The 25,290-nt window shown below is 42.2% G+C and overlaps 1 protein-coding gene across 5 annotated transcripts in view; it reads right to left on the reverse strand.

The window, feature by feature from the left end:
- daam1b (dishevelled associated activator of morphogenesis 1b) overlaps positions 1–18,204 on the reverse strand; it is a 50,561-nt gene extending 32,357 nt beyond the window's left edge. Inside the window, exon 1 of one of the 5 annotated variants that reach the window (XM_084378389.1) lies at positions 17,929–18,204. The gene's annotated coding sequence lies outside the window, so the exon portion shown is untranslated. Of the gene's footprint in view, positions 1–1,243; positions 1,636–17,928 lie in introns of those variants that run through there. The other 4 variants (XM_084378387.1, XM_084378388.1, XM_084378385.1 and 1 more) reach the window with 4 other exon arrangements.
- Between the last annotated feature and the right edge of the window lie 7,086 nt (positions 18,205–25,290).

A 25,290-nucleotide genomic window follows, 5' to 3' on the forward strand; every position in this document is an offset into this window, starting at 1 on the left:
GCACCACTGAGACCATCATAAAGCACCAATGGTCATCATGAAGAGTAAACATTATCACGTGCACCACAGCTGGGCACAGTCCAGCGTTGGTCACAAATGCATTTCTGAGAAGTAAAAACGGACAACCTCTCAGATCATTAATAATGTGGTGTGGAGAGCACTGTAATCTCCTCTAGGATACCCTGCGCTGCATGCAGCCTGTCCTTTAAAAATCCCTACCTCTTCCTCAGTTGCTATGGTAACCAGAGCGGTGGGTGACGGGTGCAAGCTGGGTGGGTGGGTGGGTGATTTAATGTAAGCCCCTTTCCACCGTACATTACCCTCCTTTTTAATCTGCTCTGGATGTTTATAGGGGAGAAAATAGGATTGTCTCTCTAATTCAGCGCACAAAAACAAATAACAAAACCATTAAGGATTACAGGGTAAAATCTCGCTTGCCATCACTCAGAGGCACCATTAAATCCTGAGTTACAAAGACTAGCTGTCAGTGCTTTGTAATACATCACTCTGTATAGTATTTACACGCGATGTGGGGTATTCATAGCCTCTCGAGGGGAGCTGAGGAGTGGAACCCGAGAAGGATGGGCAGCGACAGGAAATGAGCGAGGTGAATGAGCAGACCTCTCTCTGCTCAAGGTGACTTTCCTTTTCATTGACTTGATTATCTGCACTCCGCCCCCATGATGGAAAAAAGTATGCCATCCTCTCTCTCGCTCACTCATTTGACACTGATAATGGGCTGCATTCGCCAAACCACAGGGAGAAGCTAGTGGGAGGTAGCAGCCCATAGCCTCCTCTGTGTGTGTGTGCGCATATTTCTACCACCACCTCACCCTATCTACAGACCAGCCTTGTCATTATGGGGCATTCCCCGTACAGACAGGACAACTCTCTCACCAAGAAATCAGCCCCGGGGCCGAGTCGGAGCACCCTGTCATCCTCCCCTCCCCCCTGGTTACTACGGCAACACCATTTTCCGCACCGACACCTCCTAATTAGACAGACATGACACAATCACCTACGTCTTGGGGAGAGGAATCCAGCCTGGGGAGTGATAAAGCAAACCAGCAGCCCCGACTCCCATCATGCACACACACAGAGACACTGATAGCCTCCGACTATACCGGTCACATGCAACCACACACACACATTCCAATCAGAAGATAGCCGGCTCCTGCACTCCTTTTCCTCGCATTCATTTGATTATGGGGTAGAACAGGCAGATTCATTGAGCTCGTCTTACCCTGTCCAGGAGTGAGCTCGCCTCTGGTGTGCTCTGAGCATTCCCTTGATATTCTCAACTCACTGCAGTGTCCTGCTTTCTGCACTGTCGACAGAAAAAACGATGCTGGTACACAACGTGAAGCGGAGCATTTCCTACGCAAGGTATGTAATCCACGCAGGTTCAAAGTCGTTCAATCCCAGACGCTGTCAAAGCCATCTGACAAGAAAAATCCACTGAGATGGAGACTAGTTTTTCTCTGATGGCACAGGGGCAGACAAGGGGTAAACTCGCCATACAGCACGAGCCGCTGTTTGAGATCTTGCAAACAGCCAGCTGGCCGGCGAGAACTTCTCCTCGGCGTATCCACTCCCTCCCTAACCTCCTACTCTCTGCCTTTCTCTGCAGAGTGCTGTGGGGGCAGAGGGGACAGGCACAGATGTTGCTGGCTCCAGGCCACACCCCTTTTCAACACTCCCAGTCCTAATAGGATACAGCCGAGCTGTGGCCGCCGCCCAGCTCACCCCCTCCCCCTTCCTACACTAGGCTTCGGACAACTTGTTTAGGGTTTGTTTGGAGAGGGCTTGTTTGGAGAGCTGCAGGAGGGAAACAAAGCTGAGGTGTAAAACGTGTGTGGTGTGAGATGGGAGGCAGTGAAAGTGACACAAAGCTACTAAAGAAATAAAATCATCTCAAAAATATGACAGGAGAGAAAACAGGAGAGTTTAATTCCCTTATACTCCTCCTGTGTATAAATAAAAACACATTCCACCCAAACAGTCTGGCAAAGACGAAACAACTGACAAAATATCTCGATTTTAATCTAAACAATCCCAGACACTCCCACATGATTTACAGCAAAAGCATCACTCCTGCATCTCAGTTAATTACTGACTCACAGCATCCAGCATCCGTAAACATTCCGTAACTGCAACTTAGTAATATTTTTTTGGACTGAATAAACACCACGGTTGTGAAAGTGGAGGGAAAATATTTCACTTGAAAGAAATGTACACAACATCACCGGAATTTGGCTTTCTGCTGCAAGATTTCACATGAGAGAACCAGGGATATAATAATGCAACTATTTCAGTTCCTCATTTCATGCAGGTTTTCCAAGTAACTTAAGTGAATAAGTGAAGTCTCAAACACAAACCCCATTACACAACTACCACTAAAATGTGTTCATTTAGACGTAAACAGACTTTTTATTCTTCATTTTCTCTAAAAGTTTGCCATGAAACTCAAAAATGTCGCAAAAACGTATCATTTCATTCAAGAATCTAGAAATAGTTTTGAGTATATTTAGATTTTTAATAAAGTGTATAGTTAGTTAAGAAACCTTAACTACGCTTTTGTTTTAATCATGAGGAAAACTTTACATTTAAACTCAAGTTATGGATAATCTCACCTGAATTCATTCAACCCTAACCCATTTCACTACAAATGTGAAAATTAAAGGTGACTGAGTTCATCAACATCACATCAATAATCTAGTCTTATGAACTTTATAATCATGAATCAGAACCTTCAGTATTTGGATCAAACAGCTGGTGGTTTAAATGTTGCTCCCCCAACTAGTGATTACCAAAAAGTTTGGTTTTGGTAAGGTAAATTAGTCGTTAGGAACATATCTAGTTATTTTAATGGTATCAGATACACGTTACCTCAAGGATCAGGGCCAAAAAAACTCTATGAGAGGGGTGATGATTCAACTCTGAGGTAATTCATGAGGCTACAGCAAAACCAATCCTTTCTTTGTCTTGTAAATACAACAGGTGAGAAAATCAGACAGGTTCTCGTTTGAAAACAGGAGTCACATATCTGATTCGGGCCCTACGTGTTTCCATGCAGGTGTTGACTAATAGTCATTAACTTCCTGTTCTTCAGAAGTGAATCAGGCATTACAGCTGGATATCACGTTAACAAGACGTCATAGTGCTTTTGTTGTATATTGTGTCATTCAACACAGTTTTGTCCAATCAGAATAATCGGGAGTGTGGTAGAAGAGAATATCACTCACCCTGTAACTGAGACTGTAACTGATACTATGGATTTACACTACTCGCCAAGGAAAGTCTGGACTAGGGCACTTCTCTGCTAGAAGGAAGTCACAAATCAAACTTAAAAGCCAAATTCAAACTCTTGCTCCAACAGCTGTGGGTGAGCACTCAGAAACTTTCACTAAAAGAAATGCTGCCTCGCTTTATCCCTTAAACCAACCAGGTTCCTTAACGTCAGTGTGCAGTTTGGGGGTCAATTAGGTCCCTTTACAAGATTTTTGGTCATTAAAACTTCAGTCTTCAAACAGCTGCCTCTTGCTGCCATTTAGAGATGCCAACGTGTAAAGTTGCCTGAAGCTTTAAGATTTCTGGACCACTTCCAAGTCACACGTCACGTTAGCTGATATAATACAATCTTCTAAAGCATTGCAACGTTCTGCTTAGATTTAAAATGTTTGATTCTGCACTGTGGTTTGATCCAAGAAAATGGGCTTATGTGAAACAGTTTATCTGTACAGGGCTGGGGTTACAGACATCAGTGGCGAGCCGCGCCGGTGCAGTCATGAGTGGATAACAGTGGAAGCTGTACGGTCCTGGGTAGCTGCCTCTATAAAGAATGTCATGCAGCTGGAATAACAGACAGGTCCTGGTTCTCATGGAGGGCTTCTGTTCTGCTGGGACAGATCATCCGTGTCAATAAAAGCCAGGACTGGTTGTTTTGGTGACCTCAAGGGCACCAGGTACAAACAAGAGGAAATGTGTTGGACGCTGTGGACGGTGACACGTTGATAGGCAGTGGGTCTGTCATTGGGAGTTATGTTTGTACAAAGTTTTCAGGAACTCACGATGACCAAAGTCTGTCTTTCAAGTTAAGGAGTGAGAGGTGACTGTGACTCTTATGTGTCCACCGTAACGTGATTATTAACACAAGGCAGCCAGCTACACATTACCTTGTGAGGCAGCTTGATTCAAGAGATCACGTGACCATGTTATCTTGTGAATTCATCTAGCCAGACTTCAAACTATGCATTTGTGGCTGAACCACAGTGATTCGACCAATCAGCATCCTATCACACCTAAACCAAACCTGTAGCTGTGACGAGAGCTACAGGTTTGGTTTAGGTGTGACGACGAGTTAGAGACGCCTAAACAGGTTAGCGTAGCTGCTGCTAGCATCAGTTATATCAGCACTGGAGAGTATGTCTTTGTTGAAAGAAGAAGAAAGATTGGCGCTGAAGGCTTTTTCTTGACAGGCTTTTTCTTCTCTCAACAGACACAGGAAGAGTTTGATTTAGCAATGGGGCTCCACTGGTGGTATCGCTCTGCTACTGTTGATCTGATTGGTTGACGTTAGTCCCCAATAGACAGTGATGGACAGGGGGTTCGTCCAATAATTCATCCAATAATCCAAAAGTATTTTTTGAAAGTGCCTGCCATTTTCTAAACAGTTTCTAGGGACAACTTCGTCAAGTTATGCTAAACAAGCTAAAGCTAGAGAACCTTATAAAATGGTGATTTTGGTTTGTCTAACCTCCCTGTTTCTGTCTTGATGAGGACAATTACACCTCCAGTGAGTGTTTTGGATAGGGGAACTTAAACTATGATGGATTCTACCATGGATAAAATACTGATCATCAACACTCAATCTCTAGAACATTTTCTTTTCTTTTCCCATTTGACACACTAAAAGTAGGAAAATGCACATGTGCAGCAGAAGCAATCGAGCTCTCATGACAACCTCTTCATTCCATCTCTAGGTTGAGGGTATGCATCGCTAAATTTGAAGGTAACCAAAGCTGCTAAACATACTCTACTACAGGGATCATCAACTACATTTGTCCAAGGGCCAGAAATTTCTACGCAAACACTGGGCCAACACAAGGCTGGACTTTCAACAACAACAAAAGGCCTAATTAGCTTATTATTGCTTAATATTTTCTTTTCTTTCCTGCAAAATTGATGTTTTTATTAGCCTATATCATTGAACAGACTCCTAAAAAACACGGAAATCCATAATGATAACTAGAAACCCTAATTAACTGAAAAATGCTCTCAGACTGGCACCAGCACAGGCAGTCAGTGCTCAAGACCAAACCCGCAGCTCAACTACCAATGAATGAGTCCTTTTCTCAACTAAATTTCCTCTTACAGATCCTAGGAAGCAAACAGTTGACGATTACAGCTCTGCAACAACCATTCAAACAGAACTTAAGACAAAAAGCAGTGTTTATGTGAACCTTTTCTCTCCTTACTGTACTTTTCTGTTAATCATTAAGCATGTACGGGCAGATAAAACTGAACTTTGCCTGTTGAAAATCTGAAAGAAAAAGGTAATCATATACACATGATTTTATGATGTGTTGACCCAGCAAGCTGCTTAACATAAACATAACAACATATAAATCACAACGCAAACATCTCTTTAAAGATTGCCCTTTACCCCTTTAACGACATATGTAACGGCTCCCCAAACACTGCTTTTGTGACACCACATTTGACTGACAAGAATGAAGATCGAAATTGAAAGCTGCAGATGCTTGGGAATCTATTTACAGTACATCAAAAGTGATACAAGCAAGCATGGAAACTTGATTGGCTGCAGATTGTAGCTGACCCTGAAAAGTTCAGCTGTGACTACACGCTTGTTGACCGAGTTTTTCTGGTTTTATGGGAAATAAAAAGGACTTTGGTGAGATGTTTATCGTTCTGCTTACAGTGTAAAATATGGAGTGATAGAAGTAACGGAAAAGCATCTCAGTCCGCTGAGTTTGTGAAAATGAACAGAAACTTCTGCTGCATGTTAATGATAAGTATATTCTCAGCAAAATCATGACTTACAGCCCCTAAATAAAAAAAAGAGTTTCTCAGACTGCTGCGAAGGAATGTGTGAAGGGGGAACGTTATATTATGGCTCGTATCATGTGGTGGAAGGAAACAGGGCTACACCGTACATATGTTTCATTCAGGGTGGGGCTATATCCATAAATTCCACTTATGCAGCCCTTCCCTTGTAGGAGACCCTAACATTCACAAATTAAATGCCAGGATTAGAAAGGGTCCTGCTGCTCTCTACCCACTCCTCTGGAAGGCTTGTAATTACCCCCTGGAATGGAAAGGTCCATCCCAGAAGGGCCACACGACTTTCTGCATCCACTAATCTGTGCAAGGAAGCCAAATGCAAACATGAAAATGTTCAAGTATGAAAACAAGACTTTACAGTGTAGACATTGAGATAATCAGCGTTTGAGAAGGAAAACAGTCAAAGAGTGTTTTGAAAAGAGAATAGAAGTTGCAAACTCGATCTTGTGGAGAAAATAACATTAACCTAATGGTAGGGATGGGCTTTTTCAATTTATATGGCTTGAGTACCCACATGATGCTTTCTCTTTTCTTACATAAGCAGATAGAGTGAGCATCTATTTCCTGTGTCAAAAATAAACATGCTAACATGATGAAGCAAAGTTTAACAGTTACAGTAGCCTCCCTTCACATGTCTTTGAAAATGTGTTGAATATCTGTTCGTAAACACAGAAAGTGGAGCCCCACCAATATATTGGTTGGCCAATATTATCAAAGGGGTCAAAGTTTTCCAAATCAAAGATGTATCCAAGTGCGAACAGTTTTTTTTTCTTCGATTTTATCTCCATCTTTGACCCTAATTTTTTTTAAATTGACTTCTTTATTCACAGGAAACCCTGGAGAATGTAATGCCACAAAGATAAAAGCTCACCTCAAAAGAAGTGGATGGCACTGCTGCAAAAATACTATGAGGCAAATGGCTGCAGCTGCAGTGAACGTGCTTGTAACGGATTGACAGAATTTGAGGGTTAAAAGGCTGTGGCTTAACTTGTTGATCCCTCCAGATGTAGGCCAAGCTCACAGCACAGAGAAACCAGTGGTTACGGGTTCGAGCAGAGTGATAAGAGAGAGGAGGCACTGAGTAGTACAGTAGAAGTAAAACATAAACAAACAAATCAAATAGAGTAATGTTAATCCAATATAATCCAATCAGTGTCCAGTCTGCTCTGAGGGTGAAGACAGCTTCAAAGTATTGTGCAGCTATTAGCTAATGTCACACATGGATACTCTGAGAATTAGTTCACCAGACCAAATCAATGTGAAAAGGTCTGAGGTCTCGGCCTCATCTCTGACTGCCAACACAGATGTAAGACTGGCTTATAGCCACCCGGATGCATGACTGACTGACACAGAGGCAAAGTCTAAAGTGAGACCAAGCTGGCATACAGAATGCAGCCATCTTGCATGGCTGGATGGCTGAGTTACAAGCTGCTTATCTCAGAGTGTGTCATAATCTCAGCAGCAGAAAAACAACCTGAGACCAGATCAGTCAGAACAAAATATTAAAGCTTAGAAAATCTGCTGGGAGCACTAAAGCAAGAGCTGGACTGTGCAATTAAAAAAAAATGAAACCAAAAGACAAACAGCAGAAAAAGGATGATTGGGGACGTTAACACAGACACTTGTTGTTTAACAGGATCGACCTGACAGCTTTTGCCCTGTGGCGTCTCAGCTATCAAGGGAGGGACACAAACAAAACTATACCATAAATCATCCCCAAATTATGCTTTAAGGGTTAGACTGCTGAAAGAAGAACCAGTTGCTCTAATGGATCACGTCAAAAATCATAACACCAGTAAAAGTATAACAAGTTACATAACTGTGAGAGAAGAAAGAAATATGGACGCGGACAATGGTCACTACTAAAAGCTGAAACACAATCACTTCTGAGGAACACTTAGCTGTTGACGCAGCTGGTTTCGTCTGACTGCATGGCTGTTTTGACGGCTTTTCTACAGTAATGTTATTGCACAGATATGTTATACTGTGGGAACCTGCTCGATGTTGCAGCGGCCTAAAAACCCTGCCCAAGAAAACCAGGACACCTTCTGTTCCTGGAGGGAAGACGGTGGCTACTGTGGCTTTCTTCCAGGTAAACAGAGAACATTTCCTAGCTGTCAACATACTGCATCAGGAAAGAATGAAGATAACCATTGCTTCGGGGAGTCGGGACGTGTTTCACAGCGAAACCGACAAACAAAGCTGCTTTTTTAAACAATCACAAATTCTACAAATTCAATAAGAATGTGCATGACTAACATTACCGGCTCCGGAGACGCTAACTCAGTAAACAGTAAATTACATTACCATTGTAAAAATACCAATGACGACGCAGCTTAGGAGGCATACAAACAACAGAGAAACTGATAAACCAAGCGTGCATTCATTTCTATACATTATGCAAAGGATTATCTAGAACCACTCCATCCATGATCAGGTCCAAAGAATGAAACCTCCTGATCCTTTCCTGTTGCAAACTTTTGAATTTAAATAGGCATCAATTCATGAATGAAAGAAAGATAAGAGATGTAGCCTAAACAGATTTTTCTGTCTTTGCTGTTTTGCTTGTCTGAACTTGAGCGTGCTCTCTGAGCGGGCGGGGCAGCATTTTAAGAGCAGGATAAAGCATGCAGTGCTCTGGCACAGACTGCTGCTGAATCTGATATCTGTCTGCCGTTTCAAGGCCTGCTACACATGCTTTGGTTCGTGTCTGTGGAGGAAACATGCTGGCATCTGACCTATTATGATCAAAGAAATGAATCAAACAGGAGGCACGGCGCTTTCTGCAAATGCACATGTCATTTCTGAAACGTCCACTGAGCATTTTTAAAGCATTAATGTGCACACTTAAGACTTAGAAATTAGACAACTGTGACTCGTAAGGTTGTCATTGGGGTTTTGTCTGCAATTGACGTCAAAACAAGCTTCAGATTTTGATAGCGTCAAAGCTCCAAATCAGATGAAGAAGCCTGCACCCTCAGAAATTCCTGGATACTCCCACAGTTTCTATCTTTTGAGGTTAATCCTTGTTGTCAACATGCCCTGATAATAAAGACAATACAATGTTTTGAACTTGCATTTTTACAGCTGAAATGCTGTCATACAAGTAACTGAGCTGCAGTGGCGAGCGTGATAAGGTTGGCTTTGATATGTTGAACACGCGTCAGCTCTTGGTGATTGAGCTGTTATTACCATAACTACAAGTAGCAGCCTGAACTGATGACTACACAAAATTTGCTGTCAGACAAAATTTTGGCATCCAACCAGCTGGAGCCTCTCCTGCAGAGATATCAAATAAAACAAACAAGACAGGCGGCTCACAAACCCACCCAAACTGCAAACCCATGCAAAATTCTTATTTCGAGCCTCTCTGCTTTGGGAATTAACATTAATAATGTGACCTAGACAAAGGGAATAGAGGCGAGCAAGGATTGAAACATGAATCCCACTTGGCCCATAAAACCCCCCTTCCATCCTCCCAAGCCAGCATCTCAGTTATGGGACTCCCCCACACACGTACACACACACACACACACACACACACACACACACACACACACACACACAGACAGAGGACAGGACCCACATGCTGCCTTTGTTTGAACCGCAGCACGGCTACACTCTTTCAACATCTTGCATCTGAGGCACACAAGTAATTAATGTTGACGCTCATTGTCATGATAATCTGAGGTTTGCCACGACTCTCTCAATCTGGCAAGAGAACAGTCACTTTCTAACTTTGTTAACTACCGCTGAATGCCATGCTCTTGAGCTCTTGAGGAAAAGCAAAGCGAGGCTATTAATTAAAAAACTACACAGTCTGAAGAAAATTAAGTGATTAAAAGACTTCAGTCAAGAACAAAACCAAGCAAGCGAATATAAATATAGCCTCTGTCATGTGACATACTGTAACAGCCTGAGACAATTATGTCACTCAACCAGGAAAGACCATTTCCCAAAACTGAAGTTATTGGAGTATATACTACATTTATTACTGTGTTGAGCTGGGGGCAATTGGACTTAATCTTTCTAGCTTCGAGTGTAAATTCTTTAGTTTATAGCTCCATATGGGCAAAAACACGAACTGCTCTGTCCTCTGTTCGCTTATTCTGCAATGTGGTCTTATCTAGGCTAGATAAAGAATAATAAAGGATAGCGCTGGTGTCTTCTGCTTATATATATTCTCTGAATCCAACGGCCTTATTTACTAAAATGTTCTTGGATTTATACTTGAATTCAGTCTTGAAATCATTTCTGATGGCATGCTGACGTTAGATTTATAAAAGATGCTGTAATCAAATTTCTAACGTATCCACCTGTGAACTATAAATCTCCAGTTGACTTAAATTGACTACCTTGTGTTTTCCCCTTATATAAGTTATAGTTAAGCCATGGATAAAAAGAGAAAATAAAACTTTTTTGGATATCATGGCAATAGATCAAACTTGAAGCTGGACAATGCATATCATTCAGTGGACTACACAGTTGATTGACAAAAAAGCCAAACATGCAGCTTGTCCTGAACTGCAATACCCCTACATAACAAGCAGGAAAATCACTTATATCCAATCTGGACTTTGCTCAGAGGTAAGATCATTTCCAGATCAAAGTAAGGTTTTTTTTAAATAACTACTTATACGTGGTTTTCTGCTTAAGTCATACTTTGGATCAGAACTAATCTGAGTATGTGATCTGTTTTATGAAAGAAGCTCCAGCTTCTTAAATGTGAATGTTTTCTGTTTTCTTTAGCCCTGTATGATAGTGAACTGAATATCTTTGGGTTGTGAACAAAATAAAGGATTTGAGGACATCATCGTAAACTTTGGGAGACACAGATCAACATTTTTCTCCATTTAATGACATTTTATAGACCAAACAACTAATCGATTAGCCGAGAAAACATCTGACAGATTAATTTTAATTTATCGAGAATGAAAATAATCGTTAGTTGCAGACCTGACAATATCCTTTAAAAAGGTCTTGTTGATCAACTTGTGAGACCAGGCGCCACATTTGATCATTAAGTCTTTATCTCTTTAAGCAGGCTCATAAAAGAAACTCTACAGGCGCCAGAAGTAGCACAACTCGTGCTGTGCTCTCGAGGGTACAACTGCAACAAGTTCAGATCGGCCCAAAATACAATTTCATAGGTCACCCAGTTCTCGTTATAGAATCATAAGACTGCAGATCAGAGCTTGTTTCTCTGGAGGGAGCCTCCTCTGTGGAGATGAGTCTGTGCTGCAACACCGGTGACTGGGCTAAACTTCGGAAAAGATCAACACCTAATGATTATACTGGTTTCAAGGGATGGGTGGCAACTTTTGTAAACAGGGTAGGATTTACACTTAAGGGTCCAGTACATGTGACCCAGTTCGTATCATCTAGTAGCTGTGATGCATTTTTTATGGCTCATAAAACTGAGGAGAGAGTGGATGACTTGCCACGAAGGATCCATTACTCACCAAAAGGTCTGAAAGCTGTCAACCTAAAGCCCATTAATTAAAAATCTGCCACCGCTGAGTGGTGGAGCTGGAAACAGGGTGCACTGCCCTTTAACCTCCAGACAATCGGGAAGGTCAAGAGTCAGTGGTCTTGGGAGGGGACAAGCAGTGTGCAACCATTGGGTGAGTATCTAAACTCATCAGCCAATGTTAATATTTAGGATATATTTTTGTGATTTTACTGAAAATTTCAGTAAATTAAACCATGGAATAAAAGATTTACAGTTCGCTTCAAAAAATGAATTTTAACCAAATCGCAAACTGTAAAGGACTCACTTTAAGTTAAGCTCTTAAGACCAAGTTGTTGTAAACTAACAAGGCAGTAAGTAGAGTTTACTCCAAAATTATGTCTGTTAAAACAGAATGATTGTCACATCAAGAGAAATCATTTAAGATTTCCCTCAGAAAAACAGTTTAGCCGAGGTGTTGAGCCATAATCAGTCACCTAAACTATCACATCTTGTGGCCAAATTAGTTTGGAGATGACCGCCGAAACAGCTAAAATAAATATGATGGCCTTTCCTTTGAGAAATATCAACTCTGATCTACTCCTTAAAAGTTTATGTTCTATTTTGCAAAAACTGTATCATTTTTTATGACATTTGCAAAGGAGAGATAGCAAACCACTGCTTTAAAGCCCTGCAGACTTTTCTGTTTGTGTTTGTCTCTCCAGTAAATGGTGTTTATAAGCTCTCCATCAAGCTCAAGGTTAGAGGTTAGATGAGCCTCTGGTTAAAAATACTATGAAATGCAAAATGTAACAAGCTGAGGGGTTCTCCAGCTCAGCCACAAAGCAACAATCCTCAAAATGTGAGGTTGGGTCTTGGGTGTGGCCAACAATGGCTGTCTAAGCCCAGCTGTCCCAGCAGCGAGGACAAGTGCAAAGCCGGGCCAGACTGGGGGCAGGGTGTGGCATGGCAGGGGTGCTATGGTGACGGAGCAGACCTCGACAGAGAAGAGATGCTAAATGAAGCTATTGTCTGGCCCAAGTGAAGCACACCGCACAAAGAATGGCACATTCAAACAGTCATACAGACCTATTGTTGTGGCGGGCCAGCAGAGTGCTGCAAGTCCACAGTTTATCCCACAGGATCCACTACACAGCATACACAGAGTCTGATCCGAGTACATGAAGCTCCGACACCAGCAGGAGCTGCAGGAACCTTTCCCCCAAACAATTCAGGGACGTTTTAGGTCACTTCATTGACGTAAACATTACTGAACTAGTTTGAAAATAGTCAAGTCTAGCTCTGAAACATTTGCTGCTGGAAGTGACGCGATCAAGGGCATCACATTCTGATACAGGCCTAAAGCGAAGAACAAAAACACAACATATACACATTTTTAGAGAGATCAGAGATAGTTGACAACTAATCGATTAATCGTGGTAGCTCTACCGGAAACCAAACAATTCATCGAGAGATTAATCGGCAGGTTAATTGAAATTAAAAATAATTGTAAGATGGAGCACTAGTGTGGAATGTAGCGTAGGCATGGTGACAAAATCCACTAACATGGTGTGACAAAATATAATAAGATATAGTGAAGTCTCTGGAAGATCCCTTAAGAAAACATGTTTGCAGTGCACACCCATCATGTCCTTATACATTCAGACAAAAAAAAAATACAGATACCATGATATACAGTATGTGTTATGGCACAATCACTGAGATATGTGTATTGTCTTTTGTCATATGTCATATTGCTGACCCACTTCTGTGGAATGAGTACAGAGGGAATTAAGACGTGACCGAGTCAGGTGACTATGGAATGTATACTAACTGGATTTGCAGCTTTCTCGTTTTCTTTTTACTGACAGTGCAAAATCAATCATACATAATTCAGTAAGCAAACATCCACTAACTGCTTAAGTAAAGACATTAACACCAATGCATGTGTAATACTTGAACAAGTTTCCACAGCAACGTTATTTATGTCCCTAATGCGGCCCCAGTATGCTAAAAAGACTGCTGATTATACCATCTGACATCTTAAATAAGGATGTACATTTTCATTACCCTCACTGGGAAAACAGTCATTACAGAGCTGTGGTTCAGCACCTGCCTCTGTACATTAATGCCACCACAACATCCAGGAACCATGCTGACATATGGAGGGCTCAGCTGTGTTACAGCCACTCCTAAATGACACCCACCATTGAAAAAATAATTAGTCTATACCTCCCCCCTGTTGTTGCTGCTGTCGTTTACTCTTTCACTCTGTAGTGCTCAATGTGGGCCAACCAGGGAGGCTGCCCCCCCACACCCCCTACTACTGCTGCACTGCCAGTCCTGTGAAACGCAATACTCAGTTCATTAACCCAGTTACCCGAGAGAGCTTCAGAAGGGTTTGTGTGTGCTGACGGACAGAGGAGGACCAGGTACAATAAACTGCCACTGTTTATGGACTGACAACTGTCATGTGATTGCTTTACTCTGTAGAGGAAGAACTGAAAAGAAAATGTTTGCCAATTTTCATCAGTTTATAAGGATGACCAATGACCTTACCGTCCTTTCTGTCATCAAATATTTGCCAATGCTCTCAATGCCAGCTGTAGCAGTTTTCTGCCATTCATTGATATAGTGTGACGTCTGTGGTTGGTGAAAGAACTACAGGAAAAGGGGCTGAGCTGGTTTCATTCATAACGCCTACAATTGAATTCTAAATCAACATTTGCCAGTCTATTCTTTCTGTTTAAGCCCTGTATTTCTGCATGGTTACAGATAATGATTATGCTACGCTGATATTATCATTATTATTGGTTTCCAACAGTGGCTGCTTAGATTGTTTCCAACTTGTGTGATCCAAACCTTTCCAATAACTTGAAAGCGTTGAAATGTCATAAATCTAATTTAACAGGAAAAAACTGATGGTTTTCATACCGCATATATTTGCTTATCTACGCTATTGATTTCTAACCATGTAAATGTTATTTAAAATATGCATATATTTCAAGTTTATATCAACTTTCGTGTCTGTCAGGACATAATATTTTGTGTAATTATAAAAAAAAAAAACGAGGCGGTCAATATAGTTGATAATAATGATAATTGTGTACCACTGAAACCCTAATCCCAACAGATACAATTGACGGCTGTGCTCCGGTTCTTCACCAGCGCCAACTGAAACCGAGACACAATGCTGTAGTCAGTTTCTCCAAGAGCAGTTTTTGTTGAATTCTGTTTCCATCAGCAACACAGACAGTGTTCGTGTCTGGGACAACAGCATGAAGAGAAAAGTCAACAAACGACCAGTGCCAGAAAAACAAGACAGTAGCTGTTGTAGCCGAAGGCTGTACATGTGTTAAGGAAGCAATGAAATAAAGCTGACTGGCATGGCCGCTAACAGCTACTAATGTGCTGAACTAACACAGAGCAACAAGCTTGTCAAGGTACATGTGATGCCTGTGTTTGCTGATCTGTCAGGTGAGAGGACATTAGAAGAACTTCAGGTGAGGGCTGCAGCCAACAATTACATCAAAGTTGATTAAGTGATTAATCGTTAAGTCTATAATTTGTCAAAAAAAAGTCCAAAACCCAAATTTGTGATTTGTTATGCGACTTGAATACCGCATGCACATGTGACAGTCTGTCAGGACAACACAGTCTTATGAACAGCATAAAATGAGGTTATAGTTTAATCTGGCTATACTTGCCACCAATTGCAAATCTGGCAATACTTATTCCACTACCATATCTGGGATAAGTCATTATCAGCCATTAATACTGGCCTATGGTTATATATCGGTTAGGCTCTAATAGAAAAGCTGAGAGCAACAACAACTTGGGAAATCATGCAATTACAACACAGACTTAACCATCTGCAATGTGCACTTATTCAGACAACCAAGGCACGCAATGCAAATGTCAGGGCCTGTCCAGGCTGATCTGCAACCAGCCAACTCCCTGTCTGAGCATTAACACTGTGGACAAAATAACAGCGTGGTACATCATGTAAGACTTCTCCCGTGTTTACTGTGAAAACATGTCTGCAGATCACACCACAGCAGTAAGCCCTCTCACAAGGCAGTGGCCCATTACAAGCACACACAGGCCCCTCAATGATTTAGAGCATTTTAATTCTCGGGAATGCGAGCCTTTTCTGATAAGCGCCTAACTGGGAATAAGCCTACCGCCGGCATGGTTATGCTGTGATAATCTCTGTGTTGTGCTCTCTGACTGACCTGTGACTTCATGGCTTTCTCAAGTGAGTCCCTCCACTTCTCAGCAAAGCGATGCAAGTGAATATTAACTCAGAACAGGTGAAGTATCATATGTCTGCCCGGCCTGAGAGGCCGGTCCTTTTATCAAGGGTAATGTGGCCATGGCCCCTTTATGAGGGCTACGCAACTGTGCATGAACTCAATTAATCAATCAAGGATGGGAAAAGATGATCAACCCCAAATATCAAGATAAAGAAAGTTAAAGTATTTTGTTTAAGGTTATAAGTTGTTGCTATCCATTATATGTTTCACAGCTCAAATCTTAAAACTTTAAAGGCAAGATTAAAGTTATCAAGCATCTGTGGACGTGTGTGTCGACAGATTACAGACTCACTGATAAATACGCCATGCAGATAAATCTGACAATAATATTAGCTTAGTGCAGTTATATCAGTATATGCACATGCTCAAGTAATTTAGGAGTGATTCCATAACGTAGTTTATCGACTGAAGACCACTGACAAGGTTATTTTACATCTGTAAATGGCTGTATGGATATATATTGTGTAAAGCGATATAGCCTAAAAATATTACAATTTCATAAGAGAGAGCCTTTTATAATAGACCCTGACCGATTTATCAGTTGGCCGATTTTATTGGCTGATATTGTAATACTAGAAAACATCCCTCTCTCTTTGTGTTTCTGTGCAGAGCGTGTCTGAACGTCAGTTGACCGGAGGGGTAGGGGTAAAGTTAATCGATCAAGGATGTTGTCGTTCTCTCAAAAGATAAAAAAGAAAAGTAGAATAATGCAAAAATGAGTCACCAAATATACCTGGGCAGCCTGCCCAAGTAAAGTCTATGCGTGGGAAACGCCGGTATCTGCGTACATGTTGTCTGATATGTGCAACTTTTTTAGACTAATATTACTTTCTTTCTCAGAACATTATGCAGTCATTTTGGACAATAAAGTTCATTTTTAAACTGTAAAGTATCCTGCGTCCATTATATATCTTTGTCACAAGTGTTTGGTAACCACATCTGAGTAATCATTGCTCATAATGTGTAAATATCGGCTGATAAACCCCAATATGTGTATCAGCATTGGCTCCAAAAAGCGAATATTGGTCAGGCATATAACCCAGCCTTAGGTCAGGCTACACTACATGTGTCAAACAGTTAAATAGAGTCCAACCAATACTTGTTTTTGGGGCCGATACCAATACTTATCTTTGGAAGTGAAAGAATTTTGATAGATACATCGGCCGATAAATGCAATGATCCCTCAAACATGACTATCAAACACTGAAAAAGATATTTAATGGAGGCAGGATATTCTACAGTTTAACAATGAACTTTATTGACTTAAATAAGAACAGTGCACTTAAAAAAAATTACTTACTGTGAATTTAATGATCAGAAAATACCCCCCAAGCATCTTTTTCTGCATTATATTCTCTAAAACAAGAGTTTTAATATGAATATGCCGATACTGATATATTTGTGATAAGCCAACATCGGTCGATAATATCGGCCAATATATCAGTCGGGCTGTACAATTATTATTAACCAAAGTTACCTTCAATGCTTTTTCTCTGCCTGCCATGCCAACATGAACCCCACATGCATTAATATACAATAACACTGCTCTGCTTACCTGTGTTGTGTCAAGAACCCAGAAAGATTTTTTTTTAAATAAACATGACATCTTTGCCAGTGAATGTAATGACTTTTTATAACTTTTCCCCACTTTCCAAGGAGAGCCCAAAGACCCTCTCTGGGACCCTGGAGGTTCCCAGTATGGACAGCCGTTTGCTTCATCGGGGTTTTAGCTAGGTGGAGGCGGTTGCTTCTGCGTGGACAGGTCAACCGACGCCACAGACACACGGAGCTGACAAAACAAATACAGTTTGCAAACGAGATGCAAATGTCACCCGACCTGTCCTGTCTAGACCGAGCTCGGGCCGCTGAATCTCTCCGCGGAGGCTCGGGAAATTCAACAAAAGACGCTAAAACTCGCCGCGGCTAGCGTTGGTGATGGCTGTTGTACTGACTGGCCACACCGGTACGGAGGTCACCACCAACAACGCAGCCCAACGGCCCGGTGTGGCTCTTCTTCTACGCGTGTATTGTTTCCAGCCTGTTATGTAAAGAGTTTTGTTCCAACGACATTGTTCTCACCTCGTCACGATGCACATTTCTCTCGTTAACTGTGTCCGCAAGTCCATCAGGTAGGCAGAAAAGTAAAGCAACAGAAAAAAAAAACCGCTCTCAGTCCAGACGGCACGGAGATGATTCAACAGACTGGTTGGCCCGGGCTGCTCGTGATGTCATCGGTTTACTCGAGCTGTTAGTGCGCATGTGCGGTCCTCTGTTAGTCCAGTGGTTCATGGATGTTGTAGTAAACGATGCTTTTCCAGACCAGAGCTGACTTTATATGCTATATGCTGTATTTATATTATTGTACTATTCCCTAAATGCTTTGTCATTCTTTTTTTCCACATTATATTTATTGGAATGTTCTTATTTTATAACATCCCATCAAAGAAACTTACTGTAACAATACAACAATCATACATTACAGAGGTACACACACATTTAACTTGCACCGCTATTGGTAAGGATACAAATAAAACAAGGTATTTCCCTACATTGTTTACAATTTCGTTTCAAGTAAAGCCTACATTTCCATCTTTCGTGATATTCATGTATCGCTCCCTGAGCTGAATAAAGTCTGCTTGCTAAACCGCTAAACTTGCTAAAGCTCCCTTATCGACATCCTCAATGAAGGAACGTCCATACTCCAAGGCCCGGGTTCACAAATATAAAGAGAATTCTCCCAGGAAGCTACTAACTTAGTCTAAACACTTCTAACAAGAAGTCTGAGCTTAAGAGTGATCTAGGAAAATTTGAGGAAGGAAAGAACAAAACATTTATCTATAAAAGGAGTTGAGGTTGACCCAATTGCTAGGCTTGACACATTTTTTAAAAAGCTGTGATTGGTAGATTGACAAAAGAAATAAAAATGTACTTTTAGTGACAATGGGCAGGAAATAGAGATTGAAATTGATAGGTCTAATCATAAAAAATTAGGCTTTATTAAGACATGACGTGATCATGAATACTGACTATATTTTATGTAATGAACAGCTGTGTTGAATAAATTAAAGCCATTACAAAAGGAAATGTTACTGCTGCATGTTCAAAACTTGTTTTTTAAACATTTTACAGTTACCTAATATTCTAAGATTGTTTTTAAAGGGACTTTGGTATTAAACAAACATTTTATAACATCCTTCCAAAAGTTTGGGATCTTTGGACATTCCCTTATAGAGTGGCTTCCTCATCCAAATATTTTGTACAAACATCTGGAATATTCACACATATCATGGAGCTTGATAGGAGTTATGTGCATAAAATGCTGTGTTGGTCTATTCACCTGTAGTGGAGACTTTATATCACAGGCTTGTAGATACAGTTGCACCTTTAACTGCTTTAGATGCCACATTAGATTAATTGATTATTAATCAACAGAAAACTTAAGGGCAACAATTTTGCAGAGTGATAAACTGTTTAAAATCCTTTTTCAAAGTTGCATATGAAGACAAGAATGGGCTTGTTCCAGCGTCTCAAATGGGAAGTTTCCTCTTTGATTTGTCTTACATGATAGTCAACTCGATATGTAGCCAGACGCATTTTCTTTGTCTTTCTTTGCCAAGATCATCTTTTCTCTATTGAAGATTTATGGGGCAAGTATTGTTCTTGTCTTGACAGGTATTGGTCATCAAATGTAACTGTGCAAGTGTTCAGTCAAAAGGTAAAGAATGTCTCCATCTGGTGTCCAAACAGTTATAAACCATTTTACTTCTCAAATTTGCTTCATTGCTCAGATGGGCTTCATCAGATCCATTTATTGACTGGTTCTTGCTACATGTACCATGATTTAGGTGTGAACTTGAAAATATAATACTGCCCTTAATTTTAGTGCTTAGTGGCTAACTTCCAGTGTCACCCTGATAGTGAAGAGTCATTTTTGACTAGGGTTGTGACAAGATAATATCCACTGTTTTACAGCCGCTTAACAATGTTAACTTATGAGGAAAACGTCTTTGTGGGCCAGTGTGCACCACTTGATCTTGTAATTACACTCTTTGGCCCCTGTCTCAATTTGATTTAAACCATTAAATTAATTAATTTTGTATCATAATTTTGTATCTTAAATGATACGTTTGTCACTTAATTCATTTAAACACACACATACATTATGTAACATTACACCATGTCACATCCAAAGTTTTACTTTTTCTGTGTATTTTAACGGCCACGGCCATGGTCATTCCGTTATTATTTTGGTCTGATCATCAAATCACATCACATTGTCTCAGTGGGCTTTATAATCTGTACAGCGAGTGACATCCTCTGTCCTTAGACCCTCGATTCGAGTGAGGAAACTTGCCATATTGAGAAAAAAACTTTTAACAGGGGAAAAATGCATTTGTCAGTTTTCTTTGTTCCTTCTCCTAGTTTAGATAAAGTAATTTTTGAGGACATGTGGCAGGGCACCTGTGGTGCATTTTCAACATGTTTTGACATTGTGTATAAAAAAGTTACTCATACCATTAATAAATACGTTTTTCTTATTTTTTCTTTATTTTGTTATTTTAATAAGCAATAGTGAGTATTTTGGTTCAAAATGAAATATGTTTATCATTCCTTATATTTAGGATGAACATGATTATTGCGGGTCCCTATGTGTAGGTAAATGAATTGTTAATTAAGTAATGGAAAAATAATCTCAAGAATAATTGATAAATTGGTTGTCTACATATGGCAACACATAACAGATATCTAAACTTGTACATCTGAATACACGTTTGCAGATTATTTTACACATTTACAAATCTGTTCACACACACATGGATTCAGATACACAGCTTTCCATTCACGCTTACTACCTTCTACTGTAATAATGGACCCATACCGATGTTTAATTTATTATTATTTTTTTAGGTTTATTTGGGGTACGGAGCTCCGTACATTTTTTAAATTATCCATGCTAGCTTATGCAGGTGTTGAGCATTGGCTAATTAGGAGTCGGCAATTAACCTGAGTTGCATGTCTTTGGATAGTGGGAGGAAACCGGAGCACCCGGAGGAAACCCAAATTCAAATTCAAAACAAGATTTAACAGATATACAGCACAACACAGAACAGTAAGCTAGTTAAAATGAGAAAAAATAAAAATAAAGAAAATATATATAAAATGTAAAAAGGTATAAAATATAAAGGCTATAAATAGAATAAGGAATATAAGCGAGTATTAAAATGTCCGGAGGATGTTTGTGTTGACCCCAAAAGTGTTGAATTTCCTCAGGAGATACTGCCGCTGCTGGCATCTCCTGAGAATCTCCTCAGTGTTGGAGACAAATTTCAACATGCAGTCGAAGATTGTGCCCAGGTATTTGTATTTGTCCACCATCTCTACAGTCTTCCCATGTACTGTGCTGACAGCTGCTGCAGCCAGCTCCCTCTGCTTGCTGGAAAAGGTCACCACCATCTCTTTAGTCTTCTCCACATTTAACTCCAGGCAGGAGTTATCACACCACTCCACAAACTCATGAAGCGCTGAGCTGTGGTGATGTGAGGTGCCTGAGAGCAGGGACAAGAGAACTGTGTCATCCGCATACTTGACCAGATGACAGTCTGGATGGGTGGACCTGCAGTCATCGGTGTAGAGGATGAAGAGCAGAGGAGAGAGGACGCAGCCCTGAGGGGAGCCAATAGAGGTGAAGGCGAGGTCAGAGAAGGTGTTATTGACCAGAACCCTCTGTGACCTGTTGGTCAGGAAGTTTGTAATCCACAGGATCAGCTGGTCGTCCAGGTGGAAGCGGGTGAAGAGTTTCTTTGCCAGGATGTGTGGCTGTAGGGTGTTGAATGCAGAGGAGAAGTCTGCAAACAGGAGTCTGGCTGTGGTGTTGGGGTATTCTAGATACTTATGTATTGTGTCCATGATGTATATTTTAGCATCATCAACCCCTTTGCCTGCACGATACGCGAACTGGAGAGGGTCCATCAGTGGGTCAGTGACCTTGATGATGTGGTTCTTGATGACCCTCTCCATAGCCTTCATCACCAGTGAGGTGAAAGCCACAGGCCTCAGGTCGTTCAGAGCATTGACAGAGCTCTTCTTGGGGATGGGGAACACTGTGGAGTGCTTCCATAGCTCTCCACACTTACACTTAACAGTGCTAACCACTGCATCATCACACCGCCCTATTTGCCTTTCCATTTCTCATCATGTACTTCTTTGCGGTCCTCAGGATCCTCTCCAGAGGTAGTCAATCTTTTTGGGTGACGATGTCCCCAACAAGAGCAGCAGAAGACCAGGGGAGAGGCCAGAGAGGTTGGTGTGTTTGAGCCACAATAACACAACTCAGAAGGAATGGAAGGATAAAAGAATTGCGAGGGAACACAAAAGTAGTCCTCAAAGAATTCTCACCATGACCCTTAGGGGGTTCCATAGCTCTGTACGTTTTTTTTTGACTATACACGCTAACTCATGCTGTTGTTGAGCATTGGTTAATCAAGAGTTGCCAATTAACCTGAGCTGCATGTCTTAGGAGTGTGGGAGGAAACCGGAGCACCCGGAGGAAACCCATGCTGAGGCTGTGTCTCAATTCACGGGCTGCATCCTTCGAAGGGCGCATTTGAAGGCCAATTACGCCACAACGGCACGCGAAGGCTGTCCCAATTCGAAGGCTCCTTCAAATGCAGACCACAAATGTGGCCTTCTTTTCCCTCTTTTTGAGGACACACCACTACTATCCTTCGCGGCCTTCCATATCACGAGATCCTTTGTGCACCCGAAACAGAAGAAAGAAAGAAGGTAAATGGCAACATCAAGTGGTGTAGACCATCACTTTCGCAGGCCTGGGCGGCAGAAATCGTGATGTAAGGGTAAGGGGCGGGAACATCTGGTGACGCACCCAGGAAATGCTCCGAAGGCTAGACCGTCCCATTTAACAACGGTGGACGCGGCTTTTGAAGGTACCTCCGAAAGACTTGCCTTCGTAGGCCGCAAAGGCCGCGTCCTTCAAAGGATGCAGCCCCTGAATTGAGACACAGCCATACACTCAACAGTGCTAACCACTGCATCATCATGCCGCCCTATTTGCCTTTCAATTTCTCATCATGTACTTCTCTGTGGTCCTCAGGATCCTCTCCAGAGGTAGTCAATCTTTTTGGGTGACAATGTCCCCAACAAGAGCAGCAGAAAACCAGGGGAGAGGCCAGAGAGGTTGGTGTGTTTGAGCCACAATAACACAACTCAGAAGGAACGGAAGGATAAAAGAATTGCGAGGGAACACAAAAGTAGTCCTCAAAGAATTCTCACCATGACCCTTAGGGGGCTCCATAGCTCTGTACGTTTTTTTTTTTTGACTATACATGCTAACTCATGCTGGTGTTGAGCATCGGTTAATCAAGAGTTGCCAATTAACCTGAGCTGCATGTTAAGGAGTGTGGGAGGAAACCGGAGCACCCGGAGGAAACCCACACATACACTTAACACTGCTAACCACTGCATCATCATGCCGCCCTATTTGCCTTTCCATTTCTCATCATGTACTTCTTCGCGGTCCTCAGGATCCTCTCCAGAGGTAGTCAATCTTTTTGGGTGACGACGTCCCCAACAAGAGCAGCAGAAAACCAGGGGAGAGGCCAGAGAGGTTGGTGTGTTTGAGCCACAATAACACAACTCAGAAGGAATGGAAGGATAAAGAATTGCGAGGGAACATAAAAGTAGTCCTCAAAGAATTCTCACCATGACCCTTAGGGGGCTCCATAGCTCTGTACGTTTTTTTTTGACTATACATGCTAACTTATGCTGGTGTTGAGAATCGGTTAATCAAGAGTTGCCAATTAACCTGAGCTGCATGTTAAGGAGTGTGGGAGGAAACCGGAGCACCCGGAGGAAACCCACACATACACTTAACAGTGCCAACCACTGCATCATCACGCCGCCCTATTTGCTTTTCGATTTCTCCTGCCCTATTCTGCCTGTGATTGGTTGGCTTCATTGGTTATGTTTGCTATGTTTCACTCAGAGCTATTGTGGGTAAATAGTTTGAGTTAAGTGTAGAGAGTCCAACCAAGGAAGACAACCAATCACAGGCAGGGTAGGGTGGGTCACACAAGTTCCTCTGTTCCTGCGTGGGGCAGGTTCTGTGGGAGGAGCTGGAGTGACACGAGTTCCTCAGATCCTGGGTGGGGTAGGTTCTGGGGGACGAGGTAGAGGGACAAAGGTTGCTCTGATCCTGTTGTGGGGAAGGCTCTGGGGGAGGAGCATGAGTGACACCTGTTCAGCTAATGCTGACCAGTGCAAGTGCTCGGGAAGGAGGTGTAATGACAGTTGACCTAGTTGTAAACAAGACTATCTACGCCAAGGTCGACCGGCTGGCCGGCATCATCAACTTTCAGAGGCCTAAAGACCCCAACAACCTGCTCAACGACTGGTCGCACAAACCCAACTCTCTCATGTCACTGGTCAACAAGACCACACATCTCATTGGAGGAGATGATCCACAACCTGCAGTGAAACAAGAACAGCGTGCATTATTTTGTCTTTTGGTTCATATGTATTGGTTTTTTTCCTGAGCTGGAATAAGAGGAGTTCATCTGATCCTGGGTGGGGAAGGCTTAGGGGAAAGAGCAAAAGTGACATGCCTATCCTCTGTTCCTTGGTGGGACAGGTCCTAGGGGAGGAGGTGGTGCGATAAGAATTCCTCTGATTATGAGTGGGCTGCATTTTGGGGGGGGAGCTGGAGTGAGAGGAGTTTCTCTGATCCTGGGTGGGGAAGGCTCTGGGGGAGGAGCTGGAGTGACAGGAGTTCCTCTGTACCTGGGTGGGGCAGGTTTTGGGGGAAGAGGTGGAATGACACGAGTTCCTCTGTTCCTGGGTGGAGCAGGTTTTGGGGGAGGAGGTGGAGTGACACACCTTACTCTGATCCATGGTGGGGCAGGTTCTGGGGGAGGAGGTGGTGCGACACAAGTTCCTCTCTGCCTGGGTGGGGAAGGCTCTGGGGGAGGAGCTGGAGTGACACAAGTTCCTCTGTTCCTGGGTGGGGCAGGTTTTCCGGGAAGAGGTAGAATGACAGGAATTCCTCTGTTCCTGGGTTGAGCAGGTTTTGGGGGAGGAGCTGGAGTGACATGCACTCCTCTGATCCTTAGTGGGGCAGGTTCTGGGGGAGGAGGTGGAATGACAGAAATTCCTCTGTTCCTGGGTGGGGCAGGTTTTCCGGGAAGAGGTGGAAAGACAGGAGTTCCTCTGTTCCTGATTGGGGCAGGTTTTCCGGGAAGAGGTGGAAAGACAGGAGTTCCTCTGTTCCTGATTGGGGCAGGTTTTCCGGGAAGAGGTGGAATGACAGGAGTCCCTCTGTTCCTGGGTGGGGCAGGTTTTCCGGGAAGAGGTGGAATGACAGGAGTTCCTCTGTTCCTGGGTGGGGCAGGTTTTCCGGGAAGAGGTGGAATGACAGGAGTTCCTCTG

Source organism: Pagrus pagrus (assembly GCF_965226575.1).
Source record: "Pagrus pagrus genome assembly, chromosome: 16".
In the NCBI taxonomy this organism is placed as follows: Eukaryota; Metazoa; Chordata; class Actinopteri; order Spariformes; family Sparidae; genus Pagrus; species Pagrus pagrus.